Raw genomic sequence first — 18,678 nt, 5'->3', positions numbered from 1 at the left:
GAGAAGCCTCCCGAGGGGTAGTGACGGGCTGTAGCAGTAACAGAGTAGAGCAGCTGAAGAAGGAGGTGACGTGTGAGGTAGAGGAGGAGCAACGAGTGAGAGCAGGAGCGGAGGGTGCAGCGGTACGGAGGAGCAGAGCTGAAACTCTGAAGGAGCAGAGAAGCTGAAAAAACCGCAGAGAAATCCGTAGCTGCCACCGCCGCCGCCGCCGAGTTGGAGACGACGGCGTGCTGCGGGAGCGGCAAGTACCGGCAGGCAAACATCAGATTCAGCACGGAAGATTCCTCCCGCACCCCCTCTCCGCATCTCCGAACAAACCGATTAACTTGCAGCTGTTGCCGCCGCCGCGGTGAAGAGAAGGCGGCGTGCAGCGGCACCGGCACCGGCAAGACGTCAACACAGAAGACCCCGCCCGTACTCCCTGCATCCTTGAGAGGCTGTTACCGCCACCGCAGAGGTGAATAGAAGGCGGCGGGCTGCAGCAGCGGCCAGCACTCTTTAAAGACAGGAGGACCCCTCTTGCACTCCTGCTCCCTCTGCATCTCTGGCAGCCGACCTTACTGCACCAGCGCTGGCATAGGAGGTGTGCGAGCCGGGTGCTCTGGTGTTATGGTGTTTGGAACTTGCAATATGGAGGACCATATCAAATAGACCGGCATTATAGTACTCTCCTGGGCAAGGAGGCAAGAACTGCGGTGCACCGAGTGGGATGCTCCAGTAGAGTACAGCAAGGGAACTAAGGTGAGCCAACCAGCTGTATTACCTCTTCACCTGGCCACTCTTTATACATAGTAATAACTCACCAGAAAGCTTTTCTTTAAAGTCAGTCCCCTTGCTTTAGCGGAAGTGGTGAGGAGTCCAGAGCTGGCCCTAAAAAAAAACACAAAAAAAACTGCATAATCCTATAGGAACGAACTTGGGAATTGGATCAGGGCGCTGGTGCTGGCGTTGCATGAGCGGCGCGCCGGGCATTGGCCCCGAAATCTAACTACCCGACAGAGTTTATTGGAAGCAGACACTTTTATCGTGGGACAAAAGCAGTGAATAGAAGGGGAAAATATATATAGTCTCCGCCCCGCCCGGACCTCTGGACAACAACGTGTCACCTCTAACTGACTTAAAATAGTGCAATGGCTTATAAGAAGCTCAGATCCAGAACCATTTTCATGAAAAGAATGGGAACGGACAACGCAATCAGGAAGAGCACCAGTAAAGCAGTAAGAAACGGAAAGACAATAGCAACCCCTGGAATCAGAAAGAATTTCGCAAAAGCAAATCCAGATGAAAATGACTATATAGTAAAAGAACAGGCAAATTTGGAAACAGAAGGTATCATGGAAGTTGAAAACGGCACCCAAATAATCCCAGAAGCAGGAGAAAAAAATACCTTTATGGAACAAGTGGATTCAACCTCAGATTTAAAGGCAACCGGATCAATAACACCGGATCTTTCCAAAATACAACAGTCTTTCGACTGAAACATCATTTACCCAGATACCTGCACCAAGGATGGAACATCTCAAATGAAACACCAAAGGAGGATCGACAACATACAGATCAGTACTCCACAAAAACCAACAGATATGGAGGGCCATCTCGGAAATTCACCAGATCTTTCTATCTTTAAAAACACCAGCCTGATCAATCATTACACACCAGTTTCTAAATCAATGTTTGTTTTACAAGATATCCTGGAATCAGTCCTCAAACATTTAGGTAACATATTGGAAAATTCTGATCAAACACTTGACGTACAAATTGGAATCTTAAAATTTCTGGTTGAGGAAAAAAAGAAGAAAGAACAAATTCGGTCATCAAAAACAACAAAAACAACAGGAATCTGTGGCAAATGCCAAGAGATAACTGGTGACACCTTAAAAATAAAAAAGGACACTATGCCGCCTCCCTCGAAAAAAGAAGTTGCAACACAAACCGGGAAGAAATCATCTGGCGAAAGTGTGGGAAAACAGAGTGATATCACCGTATATTCCCTCAGAAAACTCTTCAAAGAGCAAACTAACTTAGAACCACATCAACAACCTGTGACGTACTACCCAATATTTGCACAAAGCAAATCCAAACTAAACATGATCAATTCTATAATACCTGATCCTGAAGAAAACACTGGGTTAACTAGTGAAGAAGTACAAGACTCGGAAAAAACAGAGAAGGAACAACGGCAAGGAAAGACAAAAAAGAGAAAGGCGCTAAGAAGATTCAAAAAGAAGAAGGCCACAAAAATCAAATTTCAGAGTACCACTCCCCTACTTAACGCCTCACCAGGTTATGAAGGAAGACCAAATCTGCCCTTGACACCGAGTATGATGCACCAGAAGATACAGGTGAAAACCAACAGCAAAAATCTTTGCCAATATTCCACACTAAATCCAAAGGCTACAGATTTCATACACAGCTCGGAAAGTGCAACTCTAAGAGGAACACTCGTAGGATATCCCGATTCACAGGGAAAAGAATCCCAAGAAGAGGAGATAAGATCCAACTATTTACAAATTACAGAGTTATTCCCTATTGATGAAGCTCCACTTAATCGCGGCCGAATCATTAACCTATTGCAACAGATCCAGTCGCTAACATTTTTAGCGTCAAATGAGATCAAACTAGTAATGTTTCCGGACAAAGAGAAAACAAAAATTGCAATTGTAGAATTCTGGTCCCCAGCCTTACCAGGAATTATCCTTAAGGAGAGCGAGATCCTCCACAAATGTGGCTATGACTTGATTCCAGTAAAAAGAAATGAAGCCTACAATATGATGTATCCGCTCGAATCCTCTCAAAAAACGTTCCAAACCATAAATAAAAAAACCTATCCCTTAGATCAATCAGCAGCAAATTTATTTGTTTCAGTAAAGAATGGCGAAAGGGAAATCTGGAGCAAAAGCACTCGCAGTAAGGAAACAATACAGAGGGACCAGTCATGGGACTGGATCTCTGAGACCCTGAACAGTAACAAACAAACGAAGGACATTAGCTCTTCTGTTTAGCACAGGCTTAGTGATCTCTTCTTGGAATATAGCGGGAAAAACTAAAGAAAAAATGGCAGAATTAGTAAAAAACTCTCCAACTTTCAATCTGGAGGGATACTTCATATATGACATCCCTGCCCTGCGGGTCAAGCGGGGGCATGCAAAGGGTGGGATTGCAATCTTACTAAGTGAAGAGTATGACTGGGCCCAAGAAATAATCTTAAGAATTCTTATAATTATCAATGTATTAAGGTTAGGTGCAGGACAAACCTTTTAGACTCCCAAAATAACGTACTAATCTTTAATGTATATATCCCGCCTAGAGCAAAAATGGACGGAATGATGACAGAGATCCTGGATGGCATAGATCAAATAATTGAAAGGCATGACTATCCATCGTTCCTCATCATGGGGGATCTAAATGGAAAGTTTCCAATAAAGAAATATCAAAATGGTCTAACTGGTATAAAGAAGAGGCGTTAGAAATTTCCACACCATTATTCCCCAAAGGAAACAAGGCGGATCAAAGGGGAAAAATTCTACTAGCATCGCTCCCAACGCTAAATGGAATAATATTAAACGGGAATGTGGAAGGCGACATCCCCGCCTCAAATACAAGACAGGGGAATAATAGTAACACACTTTTGGATTATATGATATCCAGTCTAGACTTGTTCGGATCCGCCCTACAACTAAAAATAAATGTTGTACACGGAAGCGATCACGCTATCCTACAGTTAACTACAGAGTGGAAAATTCTACCATGTACACCTACTCAAATCATGTACAAACACAGCACAGTCATGGTAAATCAAAACCAAAGACGGATTTATTGGAACTCAGCGACACTTAATAAGATAACTAATATTATAGCCATTAACCAGCTTCTTGAAACAACACACTCTGTAAACCCAATAAGGAATTTTGAACTGATCATAAAAGAACTAACACAAAAATTGCAGAAAAAGTTGACGCAACCAAGATCTACAAAGACTAAAAACAAAAATCCAAAATCAGCCACTGGAATAAAGCTGCTAAATAAACTGATAAAAGCATAGTTCTTAGAAGCTTCACCATCTAGGCAAGCAGAAATTAACAAACTAAAGAACCAACGGAGGAGAGAAAAAGAAAAACACAAGAGAATAACCCAAGATCAAAATTGGGTGGATCTGCAGATAGCAGCTAAACAGAACAACCAACGTGCCTACTGGACCATAATTGCCAAAGAAACGGGCACGAAAAAAACATTACAAAGTATTCCTGTGCCCCCAAACGAATGGGAAACCTATCTCACTAATCTATACAAATTAAACAATAATTCAGAAATGGTCTTTAAGTTTTCCAGTAATTCAGAAACTGAAATTCCAAACATTGGCACATCCTCTCCCCTCTCTATTGAGATACACATAAGAAGAGCGAGATCAACAGGAGCAACTGGCCCAGATCAAATCCCAATTAAAGTCCTCCAGATCGATCCAAAAGGGTGGAGTAGGATGCTTTCCCCCTCTTCAACAGCATTCTTAGTACTGGGGTAATCCCGAAGTCGTGGAAGGGCAGTATCATCATACCTATACATAAAAAGGGATCAAGACTACAACCTGGTAACTACAGACAAATTGCTTTGCTGGATGCCACTGGAAAGATCTTCACAGCGGAAGTCCTGGATCAACTTAAAAACTGGGCCTTCTCATCTGGACTGATCCATCGATATCAAGCTGGCTTCAGACCAAAGCATTCAGTCACGGACAATATTGCCATCCTTCAAACTATCCTAGATAAATATGTGTCCATCAAATCTCAGGCTGTTTATGCAGCTTTTATTGACTTTTCGACTGCGTTAGAAAGGGTGGACAGGAGGATACTCTGGGAAAAACTTAGTAAAATGGGTATCCCTGATAAGTTACTACGAATATTAAAATCATTGCATACAGACACCTGGTGCCAGGTACAAATGGGGAGAGAAAGGGGCCTAACCAGCCCTATCCTGACCCCCAACAGCCTCAAACAGGGATGTCTCCTTGCTCCCCTACTCTTTTCACTCTATCTCAGTGATATGCCTCAATGTCTCCAGCAAGCACGCAATTTTCAACCAAAAGTTGCCTCCCATAACATACATACACTGATATACGCAGACGATATTGTCATACTAGATTTAACACCATTTGGACTACAAAGCAATCTCCAGGCACTGAACAAATATACGGAGGAAAACTACTTAATCCCTAACATTACCAAAACAAAAATAGTTTCTTTTTCAGGAAAGAAAAAGAGTTCTAAATATAACTGGACCCTTGGTGGAGACAAAGTGGAAGAAGTAAATGAATACACCTATCTAGGCAGGATCTTTACCAAGTCTCTACAAAATCGGCCACACACTGTGAACCTGACTAGAAAAGCTGATGTACACGCGGGAGCTCTTGCAAGACTATACGCAGCGTCAGGATACAGGCATTTCTCTTCTCTGCGCAAGGTATATAGCGTTAAGATACCGCCTGTACTATCATACGCCTTGGAATATATTCCCATAAACCAGTGGAACTTCCTAGATCTAAAAGAAGGAAAAATATTACGGAGACTAATGAAGGTATCACAGGCCGTTCCTGTACAAGCCCTTCGCCTCGAGTTCTCATTAACCAGCTCCTACTCCCGAGGAATTGCTAATGTCATCAGGTGGGCATATAATCTCCTGCATGCCGAGGAAGGAACTCTTCGATCTCTGCTCAAAACAGAAACAATGGACTGTGACTCATCCAAACACATTTTTAAGAAAAATATGTCAGTTGCTTTTAAGCTAGCGGAGATTAATATTGATTTGCTGTTAGCCTGGACACCATTCCAACTTAAACTCTTTTTGAAACATTTCACCCCAAGGATGAGCTTTGATCTAGACCTTCTGCATTGTTCTAAACTATCTACATATAGGAATTTCACTGAAACTGTAACATACAAGAAAATTCAACAATACATTGCTTTCAACCTAAATCATTCTGTCAGGAGAGCGACTGTTTTGCTCCGGTTCGGTATTTTACCCGTTTAAACTGTAACAGCCAAATGGCACTTAAAGGAAAACTCTAAATGTAATTTGTGTAATGGAGGAGAGCAAGATGTCGAGCATCTAATGTTTGCCTGTTTAAATCCAAAGGTGGTAACGGCAAGAAAGCGGTACTTGCAAGCCATATACATTAAATGTAGGATTAACTCAGCAAAGGAACTGATCACTCTATGTAAATTCCCGCCAAATGAATTTGTCTGTCATAACTTTTATAAATTTTTTTAATCTTTTTTAACATTGTATTAGGACAAGAAATGTTACTGTTGTAAACAACCTGAATTTTACGTTTAAAATATGTGTGGTCGTTAGTTGAGTACCAAAGCAAATAAAAATAAATAAACTTGAAAAAAAATTAAAAAAAATGAGCTGAGCCTGTCTGCAGAGGTCGGAACTATTTCCGTACAGCTGTTCCAGTGATACTGCCATACCATATACTCTTAAGTGCATTATAATCCTCGCGGTTATTGCTAACTTTGGTTTGGCTTTATCAAAACATGTCGTGTTTGGTGTCATACACTTTGGAATACTACCCCCTCGCCAGTTCTGGCTGGCGACGGGGGTAGCAGTCCACCCTTCTAGAGGGAGAAGACATGTTACTTTACTTAAAACGCGGTTAATCCTAACCAGAGCCTCAGCATCACAAAATGGATGCTGCTGCCCCGACACAAGTCTGACCTCCTGCTGCTGACCGAAACTTGGCAGGGGAGGCCTTGACAAAGGGTTTCCTGTCACAGGGAGGTGCTACACCACCCCAGACAGGAGATAGTGGATTGGAGCAGGGAGGGTTGAAAGAAACTAGACACTGCCTGGGGCGCACAAGGTGTCCCAGACAAAATCCAGTCAAACCGGTTCTGGGGCACTCCAGCCCCAGCTCTGGTGCGAAACTGGACAAAGGGAAAGGGGTGTAACCACCCCCTTCCTGGGTCCCACCCATAGGAGGGACCTAGCAGGTAATCCAGCCCCTTGATTTGGAATAAAGGTAGGAGCTGTGCAGATGCACATCAGATTATCCTGACTGAAACTTATGAAACAAAACTCTGGACCCTTCGACATCCTACTCGACTTAGAAGACTGAAGAATCTCCCTTGTGGTCAAGGAGTGACCACCCTGTGTAAACAGGCACCATCCAGCACCTCACCATTTGCTTTGTTGCAGTTCCCGCCAGAACTCGAGCAACAGAGATCAACAAGTCCCAGCGTACCTGCCTTCTAACAGCCCGATCCACAGTCCCTGCAAAGCTGAGACCCGTGGAGGTGACCCGAAGCGTGGGGCCGGCCATATTGGAAATACTACAAAGCGCTGACCGTGCAGCTCCCGAGGCTCCCTTGAAGCTGTGCTTTGGAGTTTCAGAAGCTCCAGCCCCAAGCAGCTTTTGCACTGAAGCTCACCCCTCCACACTCATCGAGTGCTGCGTGGGGCCCTTTTGCATTTTCCTGCTTGACGCGTTGGTCTGGTCACTTGCCCGTTGGCTAGTGGCCCCAGTACCAACGAACCAAAGAATTTACACTGCTAGTCTGGTTGCTCCAGACTGGCCCTCGCTCCCCTTGCTGGTCCGAGTAAGAAGCGATCTTTGAATCCTGCGTGGGGTGCCCTTGCCAAGGCGTGTTAACTCCGATCCGGAAGCCGACACCGCCAACAGCGAGAGCCGTTGTGGGACAGCTCGTGATCCACTCCTGGACATCCTCGATACCCCAGAGTCCACGCAGCAGCGGAGACAATCTTCATGACAACCACCTGATTGCTCCCGACATCGCCTGGTTCCTTCCTGGTTCCTTTCTGGTCACTGGCTAGTGACCCAGACTCTGTCCCCTCTGCTTTCAGGTTCTCTACATCTTCGATCCACCCTTGGATCACACCGGACACTTCTCTTCTGGACGCCTGCAGCATCTTCATCTCCAGGCACCCTAGATCTTCGTGACGAAACCCGACACGCTTTTGCACCTGTGCACCCGCTTCCTGTGGGTGAGGTAACTCTTGAACGCCGGTGCTCCTGTAGTGGTTTACACCCCTAGTGTCTTGTCCTTCTAGTCCAGTCGGAAGACTCCTAAAACTGTAACTCGATACCTTTTATGCATCATTGACTTTGCATTGGTGCATGCGTGCGCTTTAAGCGCTGCACCCGAATCCCGCGGGCTACTCCCGTCCTAACTGCTGTTAGTCTAGTGTAGTCCCAGCGATTCCCAAGGCCCTAGGCCTTACCACTGATCGATTAGTGATACTTATACCACTTTTTTGATATATGGTTTTAGTGGCCACCGGCCTCATCCATAAACGTGCAACTTTCATAGGTTATATTGTGCTTTTGTTTTAACGCTTGTGCTTCTTTACTCATAAAGAGTATAGGGGATTATTCTGAGAATAAATACATATATTTTTATAATATATAACTTGTGTGGTGTCCTTTCATTTGATATTACAGGATTGCATATAGTAAAACAGCTGGCTTCACATGCCCTCTTGAGTTAAGCCTTTAAGGCTGCTTAGTCCATGCTACCCCTAGGATAGCTTGTCTATAAGGTTGACTTACAACCACCACCATAAGGGATTGTTTGGACTGATACAAGGTGCCCACAGAACTGTGGACATCATACATCAGGCCAACTTCTCACATTGGTGTGCAGCGGTGCGGATTTGAGTTTGCTGTTGTTTTACCATTGCAATCTTTTTATCAAATTGAAAGATCACATTAAGTGCCTTAGGTACATATAAACAAAGCTTACATATTTAAGTTCTACTGAACTTAGTAGTTGTAGATCAAAGGGCTTAGCACACCCTGCCTACAACTCACTAGCAAGGTACAGTAGGAAAACACTTAGTGTAGGTAAGTGCATCACTTACACCTCACTAGAGTCATGTCTGGCACAGGTGAGCAACCCATTGCTCTGCCTGTGGAAGGTGACCTAGCCAAGGCACCCTCCAGCTATGACAAACTCAGCCATAAGGATTTAAGTGCCTTGTGCACTGCAAGGGGGCTGAGAAAGGGTCACAACCCTACCATTCCCATCCTGATAGCCATCCTGGAGAAGGATGATCTTGAAAAAGCTAGAGAAGTTCCCTCGGGGTCAGGAGAAGGAGTGAACCCCCCAGATACTGAGAACACCACCCCAGAGGTAGAAGATGAGGAGGTGGACCCAGAGACAGATGGTGATGATTCGGATCATGATCAAGGGGTTATCCAGGTACCATTTGGGAGGCTTAGCCAAGTCAACTTGAACCTACATGGAAATGGAGAGGGCCAGCACCTCCCCAGAGTACATAACAGAATACTTCCAGGCAATAGAAGGGAGAGATCTCCTTCCAGGGATTCTCACCTTTCTAGTACCTCAAGGGAATCTCAAAGGGGAATGACTTCCCACCAGAGAGAAGAGCATAAGGCCAGGATGAGAGCTGTCAAACTCCAGATAGAGAGAGAGGAGGTAGCCCTGGCCCAAGCTAAACTTGATTTAGCAAGGGAACAAAAACTGTGTGGGGAGATACCCACTGGTGGCAGCAATATTGCTAGAGAGAAAGACAGGTCCTTTGACAATAGAAACCTGACAAAGATTGTGCCCCCCTACAAGGAAGGGGATGACATCCACAAATGGATGACTGCTCTGGAGAGAGCCTGCATGGTACAGCAGGTTCCTGAAGAACAGTGGGCAGCAATCTTATGTAACTCCTTTTCTGAGAAAGGGAGAGATAAGCTCCTCACTGTTAGACCTGAGGATGCTAAAAATTACACTGTCCTGAAGAGTGCTCTTATTGATGGGTTTGGCCTAACCACTGAGCAATACAGGTTGTTGTTCAGAGATACCCAAAAAGCTCAGACTCAGGACTGGACTGATTTTGTAGATTGTGCTACTAAGGCCCTGGAGGGTTGGTTGCAGAGAAGCAAAGTACATGACTATACAGGATTGTATAATTTGATTATGAGGGAGCAGATCCTCAGTAATTGTCAAAACCAGCTTTTGCACCAGCACCTGGTGGACTCAGATCTGGCTTCTCCCCAAGAATTGGGTAAGAGGGCAGACAAATGGGTCAGAACCAGGATTAGGCCTAAGAATCACGGTAATGACCAAAAGAAGGATACGTCCAAGGCTCAAGAGAAGGGTGGGGATAAATCTAAAGACAAGTCTCCCACAGGGCCCCAAAACTCCAAGGATGGGGGTCGGTCCCAAAACAACTCCTCTACCCAGAAGAAACCTTACTGCCATGACTGTAAACAGACTGGCCACTAGAAAACAGATAGCTGTTGTCCAAAGAATAGCAATAAAGAGAATATTCCTCCAAGTAAAGCTCCAACACCTCCTGTTACTGTCAGCAGTAATCCCCCAGGTGGTGGGAGCACCCCCAAGAATTTGGCTGGGTTTACTTTTGGAGCTCAGGTGGACTCTGGCCTAACCAGGTCCCCTACTACAGCTACTCTTGTCTGTGAAAATGTCATGGGGTTTGCCAACTTCACTGCTTGCCCAAACACTTTGAGCAAGTACAGGCAGGAGCCCAACATCAATGGGCAGAAAGTTGAGGCCTATAGAGACACAGGGCCTAGTATCACTATGGTGACTGAGAATCTAGTCCCCTCAAGGCAACGTTTACCTGGTGCCGCATACCAGGTGACAAACATTGATGGAGTGCAGAAAAATCATCCCATGGCAGTGGTAAATCTCAGCTGGGGAGGTGTCACTGGCCCAAAGAACGTGGCAGTGTCCCCATACTTGCCTGTATATTGTCTACTTGGGAATGATTTAGAAATCTCAGTCTGGGCTGAGGTAGAACAAGAAACCCATTCTAAAATGGTAAATCTCCATGGAAAGGTTAGTGGGGCTGTGATGGCCACAGCCCCAATCCAAGATGTCCTTCCTGAAAAGGTTGGTAGGGCTGTGCAAGTCTCAGCCCTATCTTCAGCAGACTCCCTTCCTAGACAGATTAAGAGAGCTTTTATGGTAACAGCCCATACCCAAACTGAGTCCCTTCCTGAAAAGGTTGGTGGGGCTGTGATGGCCGCAGCCCAAACTCAAACGGATTCCTGTGCTGTGAAGCCTGAACCCATGGATCACTCCACACAAACAGAGAGCATTGAGGAGGAAGAGAAATCTCCCTCCCACCAGACATTAGGAAAGGATCAGCCTCCTCAGGGAACTGATCTTACCCCTTGTGAAGAAACTGCCCCAGAGGTAGTCAGGCCTAGCCTGGCAGAGCCCCTGATGTCAGTGGACCCTTCCAAGGTGGGACCCAGTCTGGAGCAGGTAACCTGCCCCTCTCTACCCTGCCTCAGTCAGCGCAGGGCTACAGAGGTCAAGGAGGTCAGTGAGTCCCAAAGGGCCCCCTGTCAAATAAAGCACCCCATCAGCAGATTAGGGGCACCAAAGCTAGCAGCCCTAGCAAGGTGAAAACTTTAAAAATTCCTGAGGGATCCCCCTTACCACTAGTTAGGGACCTCCCCCAAATGGACACTGTTGGGCACAGCCAAACCTGGGACGCCAAGGCCCCAAACCTGACCTGTCCCTCCAGTAAGCCAACCAAAGGGACCCAGCCTCCAGCTGTAGGCAGCCAGAGGTTGACCCTGAGAGCACAGTGCAACTCAGTCAAGGAAAGAAAGGCACAGATGGTGGAAGTCAAGTCAAGTCAAGTCAAAATAGGCTTTATTTCGATAATAAAATCTTAAAAAGCAGTACATACAATAGAAAAGATTCAAAACATTATATTCTTTAAGATTTCTATAAAAAGATAACATTTATAAATGAGCTAAAACAGGTACAGTTAATATCTCAAATTAAACAATTAATTTAAGCCTTCTTGATCTGATCACCCAGGCCCAACTTAAAAATTTTGCAATACCACACACAAATAAGGGCCGGGTGTCATACTTTAAAATTCTCAGAGCTACCATACAATGCCTCATACCCAAATCCCTACAGATAGGTTTTAGCCATCTAGATCTAGGGGCTTTGTAGGCAGGACATTCAAAAAATAAATGAGGGACAGATTCAGTCCTCTGGGGGCAAAAGGCACATGTTGAAATTGTTTGCGCCGGGATTTTCCAGGTCGATGTCAATTCTCTCACTGGTAAAATACCCAGTCTAAATTTGATAAACAGGGCCCTGTCTCTAGATTTTGATATTACATCGAGGTAGGGTTCCCGATAAAACACATCCTTTACCAAGATAAAGTTCCTAGAGGTCGGGGTTCGAGATTCTCTTCCCGGTCAGCCAGTTCCAATAAATCCTCTTCAGGGTAGATTTGGGCGGGGCAGTCCTAGAATACCATGACTCCCAAAGCCCTAATTCCCCGAGTAGTGATTTTACATCCCGCAGCCACCCGATCTTTGACCATTCAGGCAGTTCTAGTATCTCTCTGAGACCATCTGCATAACTGGAAAGCTCTGCGACTCTCCAAAGTCGAGCCCAGAGGAGCAGAGGGCGCAGTCTAGCCTGGTCTCTGATGGGGCGACATCCCAAGTCCAGAAATAGTGGTAAGGTTGGGGTACTGTAAGGGAGGGACAATAAATCTTTCAAAAATTTGAATTCTGAGGATGCTAACTGATCAACATTCTCCGATCCCCATAGCTCAGCGCCGTACAGGGCCGCACTAACCCCTCTGGCTGAATAGATATCCATTACAGGAGCTATAGGTTTGAAGGATGATGAGCGCTGCTCTTTAAGGAGAGCCCCTGCCACCCTTTTATGGCTCAACAACATCTTTTGTAGGTGTGTTGACCACCTCATGGTGTCGGACAGGCGGATGCCCAAATAATCAAATTCTTTGACCCTCTCCAAATGTACTCGATTTAATAATGGTGGTTTCCCAAGCTTTTTCGGTGGATTGAGGATCAAATATTTGGTTTTATTTGTATTAATTTGAAGGCCCTTTTTCTCACAAAAAAGTTGAAAACTATCGAGGAGAATTTGTAATCCCATAGGCGACTTAGAGATGAGCAGGGTGTCGTCGGCAAAGAGTAGGGTAGGAACTCTCTTACCCGCCAGGGATGGTGAATCGGATGGCTTTGCCAGAAGATAATCCACCACTCCGTTCACGTACAACGAGGACAGAGTGGGGGCGAGCACATATCCCTGGCGTACTCCCCTGTTTACCGGTATTTTTGCAGACTTCTCACCCTGCTTACCCCACCTCACCCGAGCAAAATTCCCCGAGTGGAGCTTAATCACCAAAGATAAAAGGTAAATGGGCATTCCAAAATCAAGCAAAACCTTCCACAAAAGGCTCCAAGGGGACAAGATCGAACGCCGTCCGTAAATCAATAAAGGCAAGATATAAACTGCCTTTACCCAGGATAACCACTTTCCAATACAGAAGCATCAATCTGAAGGTTTGCTCGATGGTCCCAGTACCCAACCTAAACCCAGCCTGCAGCTCTGAGAGAATTTTATTGTCCTCTATCCATTGGAGTATTCTCCCCAGAACCACATTCCCCACCACATTCCCCACCACCTTCTGGAACGAGTCAATTAGGCTTATGGGCCTATAATTTGCTGGGTCGTCCCTATTCCCCTTCTTAAAGAGAGGAACGACCTCAGCACCCATCCATGAGTCAGGAAGGACTGCACCACAATAGGAAGCATTAAGCAACAAGGAAATGAGTAGCCCCCATTCAGTCATATTTAAACGAAACAAATCCCCGGGTACCCCTTCCGGGCCCGGTGCTTTGTGGGGTACTAGAAAAGAAATAACCCTCTCCACCTCCTTAGGTGTCAAGGATTGAATTTCCCTACACTCAGCCGTGCTCCTTGGAGGCAGGAAAAACAACCCACCGGAGTCGGCCTGGGAGGATGAGTAAAGTTTAGAAAAGTGGTTGAACCATGCCTCCTCCGGAATATTACAGGTTAGCAAGGAGTCAACCGGCCTATTTCTTGACCTGACTAAATTCCAAAAACCCCTCGGGTCCCTCCCTGCACTAGCCTCTTTTAGGTCTAGCCAAAACTGGTCGTCCCACTCTTTTTTGGCATTATTAATGGTAAATTTATAAGCCTTCCTGGCCACCCCAATCCTCTCCAAACTCTTAGACCTTACCGCTTCTATCAAGACCCTTTTCGTTCTCCGACATTTCTTGGAATACCATCCATAGGACCCACTGGGTTCTCTACACAACTTCTTAGGAGGATCCTTATTGCAAATCACAAATAGCTCACCAACAGCATCAATAGTATTATAAAAAATAGAGGAGACAGATGAAAAAGTAAGGGGACTACTACCAAGACTGATCATAGCCTTGGACCTAATTGTGCCTATTCCATGGACCTTACCCTCATCCAAACTGAACTTTTGCCACTCAAGTCGCCTCCCACAATTAGCCGGAGGAACTTCACCAGTTGTTCGCAAGACTGGAACATCCCGCAAACGGGAAGGAGCCGTTAACATGGCCATTAGCGATAAAGAAAGTGGATTATGGTCGCTTTCTGTAGAAGGAATGACAACCATATCAGACATAAAGGCCCAAAGATTATAGTCCAATAGAAAATAATCTATTCTAGATGAATGATGGAAGGTGATTGGAGGAAGCTGAGCCCTACATTAGTGGAGCCTCACTTCAGTACTCCATCTCAACACCAGCCTTTTACTTTGCCAAAACACACCACAGGTAGTAATTCCCCATGGTGGAGACCCTCTGATACCCCTAGGGTGAGGGATTACTTGGTGGACCATGACACAGGGGGTAACCATGCCAGTGCAGGTTCCTCCTTATATGGCCACTCAGGTAATATAGGCTTACCTGGCCAAGGATAGACTTATCTCCTTTCGTTTGGGGGGGGGGGGTTATGTAGGAGGGTGGATACCTGACTATGGTTACCCCAGATTTTTTGCCTAGTGTTTAGCTGGTTTCGACTTAGGGATCCAGCTAATCAGGGTCCCAGGCTATCTGCTCTCTCTTTAAATGGACTCCATGTACCCTAGGTACATCACCAATTTGGTACTGGACATCTTGTCAGCCCCTGTACCATGCACTATAGGTGCTCAGGGCATAGGTGCATCCAAGGCCTACCAGGGGCTGCAGCATATCTTTTGCCACCCCTGGCTGGTACTTAAATCGACACAACTGGCTGATCACTCAGCTGGGGCAAGGTGGTGTAATCACCCCTTGCTTAGATATAGTATACCTATATCTAAACCTATATCTGGACACATATATACCTATAAGTCACTCCTATGGCAGGCCTTAAAAATCCTGGAGGCAGAGTGCTTGGTTTTATGGTGCTCTAGCATGAGCTGAGCGGATGTATGACATCACAACGCATGCCATTACGACGCAACTTTTACAACGCATACCATTACAACGCATAGTGCTTTGGGGCGCTGGATAGTGAATAGTTTAATTTACTATTCCAACTCCAGTCCCCGTGGACACTAGGGAAGGTTATTGGATAGTAAATTAACCTATTCCCTATCCTAGAGCGCCCCCAGCGCAATGCGTTGTAATGGTATGCGTTGTAAAAGTTTCGTCGTAATGGCACTGCGTAGTAAAAGTTGCGTTGTAAAGGTTGTCTCCCGAGCTGAGCCTGTCTGCAGAGGTTGGAACTATTTCCGTACAGCTGTTCCAGTGATACTGCCATACCATATACTCTTAAGTGCATTATAATCCTCGCTGTTATTGCTAACTTTGGTTTGGCTTTATCAAAACATGTCGTGTTTGGTGTCATACACTTTGGAATACAACACCCTCGCCAGTTCTGGCGACGGGGGTAGCATTCCACCTGTCTAGAGGGAGAAGACATGTTGCTTTACTTAAAACACGGCTAATCCTAACCAGAGCCTCAGCATCACAAAATGGATGCTGCTGCCCCGACACAAGTCTGACCTCCTGCTGCTGACCGAAACTTGGCAGGGGAGGCCTGGACAAAGGGTTTCCTGTCACAGGGAGGTGCTACACCACCCCAGACAGGAGATAGTGGATTGGAGCAGGGAGGGTTGAAAGAAACTAGACACTGCCTGGGTCGTACAAGGTGTCCCAGGCAAAATCCAGTCAAACCGGCTCTGGGGCACTCCAGCCCCAGCTCTGGCATGAAACTGGACAAAGGGAAAGGGGTGTAACCACCCCCTTCCTGGGTCCCACCCATAGGAGGGACCTAGCAGGTAATCCAGCCCCTTGATTTGGAATAAAGGTAGGAGCTGTGCAGATGCACATCAGATTATCCTGACTGAAACTTATGAAATGAAACTCTGGACCCTTCGACATCCTACTCGACGTAGAAGACTGAAGAATCTCCCTTGTGGTCAAGAAGTGACCACTCTGCGCAAACAGGCACCATCCAGCACCTCACCATTTTCTTTGTTGCAGTTCCTGCCAGAACTCGAGTGACAAAGATCGACAAGACCCAACGTGCCTGCCTTCTAAAAGCCCGATCCACAGTCCCTGAAAAGCTGAGACCTGTGGAGGCGACCTGAAGCGTGGGGCCGGCCATCTTGGAAAAACTATGAAGCGCTGACCGTGCAGCTCCCAAGGCTCCCTCGAAGCTGTGCATTGGAGTTTGAGAAGCTCCAGCCCCGAGCAGCTTTTGCACTGAAGCTCATCCCTCCACACTCATCGAGTGCTGCGTGGGGCCCTTTTGCATTTTCCTGCTTTATGCGTTGGTCTGGTCGCTTGCCCGTTGGCTAGTGGCCCCAGTACCGATCAACCAAAGAATTTACACTGCTTGTCCAGTTGCTCCAGACTGGCCCTCGCTCCCCTGAAAAGGAGCACCCGCTCTGACCTTGCTAGTCCGAGTAAAAAGCGATCTTTGAATCCTGCGTGGGTTGCCCTTGCCAAGGCTTGTCAACTCCGATCTGGAAGCCGACACCGCCGACAGTGAGAGCCTTTGTGGAACAACTCGTCATCCACTCCTGGACATCCTCGATACCCCAGAGTCCACGCGGCAGCGGAGACAAGCTTCACGACAACCACCTGATTGCGCCCGACATCGCCTGGTTCCTTCCTGGTTCCTTCCTGGTCACTGGCTAGTGACCCAGACTCTGTCCCCTCTGCTTTCAGGTTCTCTGCATCTTCGATCCACCCTTGGATCACACCGGACACTTCTCTTCTGGACACCTGCAGCATCTTCATCTCCAGGCACCCTAGATCTTCGTGACGAAACCCGACATGCTTTTGCACCTGTGCACCCGCTTCCTGTGGGTGAGGTAACTCTTGAACGCCGGTGCTCCTGTAGTGGTTTACACCCCTAGTGTCTAAGTCTAAAGTTTTGTCCTTCTAGTCCAGTCGGAAGACATCTTAAACTGTAACTCGATAACTTTTACGCACCATTGATTTTGCATTGGCACATGCGTGCGCTTTTATCGCTGCACCCGAATCCCGCGGCCTACTCCTGTCCTAACAGCTGAAAGTCCAGTGTAGTCCCAGTGATTCCCAAGGCCCTAGGCCTTACCACTGATCGATTAGTGATACTTATACCACTTTTTTGATATATGGTTTGAGTGGCCACCGGCCTCATCCATAAAAGTGCAACTTTCATATGTTATATGGTGCTTTTGTTTAAACGCTTGTGCTTCTTTACTCACTAAAGAGTATAGGGGATTATTCTGAGAATAAATACATATATTTTTATAATATATAACTTGTGTGGTGTCCTTTCATTTGATATTACAGGATTGCATATGGTAAAACAGCTGGCTTCACATGCCCACTTGGGTTAAGCCTTTAAGGCTGCTTAGTCCATGCTACCCCTAGGATAGCTTGTCTATAAGGTTGACTTACAACCACCACCATAAGGGATTGTTTGGACTGATACAAGGTGCCCACAGAACTGTGGACATCATACATCAGGCCAACTTCTCACAGGGCGGATGTAGGGATTGTAGGAATTGTTCCAGACATATTTTCTCTATTATCTCCTCTTTGGAGGAAGTCAATGGCTTAAGCCATCTCTCTATCATGTCCTTTACTCTAAAGTAAAGGGCTTTTTTGGGTTTCCTGTGGCTCTTCTTTAATCTGTCGGAGTTTGGTCCTATATGTATCTTCATCTATCCCCATACATTCTAGGATACTACGTTGAGGGATAAAATCGATTCTCTACATTTCTCATAATCTTTTGTGTTAGCATGATGTATCTATGTTCATATGTATCTATATTTATATGTATCTATATTCATACTATCATAGTTTAAATCAATTAGTTAAGTCGATACAGGAACTCCTTTGCTGCTCTTGCATTATGTATCTTTGTACGCAGACTAAGAACCAAACAGACTCCATTTTGTTGTACATGTATTAGACTTGGACAGTGGTCACGTGCCACCCTCCAGCAGCCGAGTAAGCCCTGTTAAGTTGAGTTATACAGACAGCTGAATTCATACTATTCTTTTTTGCTCTGAGACCCAAGGTCGCATCTGGTTTCAGAGGTGATAAGCGCATTCCTGGAGGCGCCGTATCTGTGCTCCCAGGCACCAAGACGAAAGGGAGTCACCCCTCCTGACCATCCCCAATAATAGCAGAAGCAGACTTCTAAACGAGCTTTGGGTGCCATATATGGTCTTTCCTTTAAGCTACTGTGCCTACTAGTACTTTTCCATGTACGGTGATCTCATGCAACGCAATGAAAGTATAATGCCATGTATTGAGTGTGAATCGTCAGTCTTCTCCACGCACTGGCTGGGTGACGTCGGAGGGGCTCCTCTATAGAGTATTGGTTGTCTAATAAACGATTGACTTTTCTTCAC

The sequence above is a fragment of the Lissotriton helveticus genome, chromosome 9 (genome assembly GCF_964261635.1).
Source record: "Lissotriton helveticus chromosome 9, aLisHel1.1, whole genome shotgun sequence".
Lineage (NCBI taxonomy): Eukaryota > Metazoa > Chordata > Amphibia > Caudata > Salamandridae > Lissotriton > Lissotriton helveticus.
Note: the sequence above shows the minus strand (reverse complement) of the source record.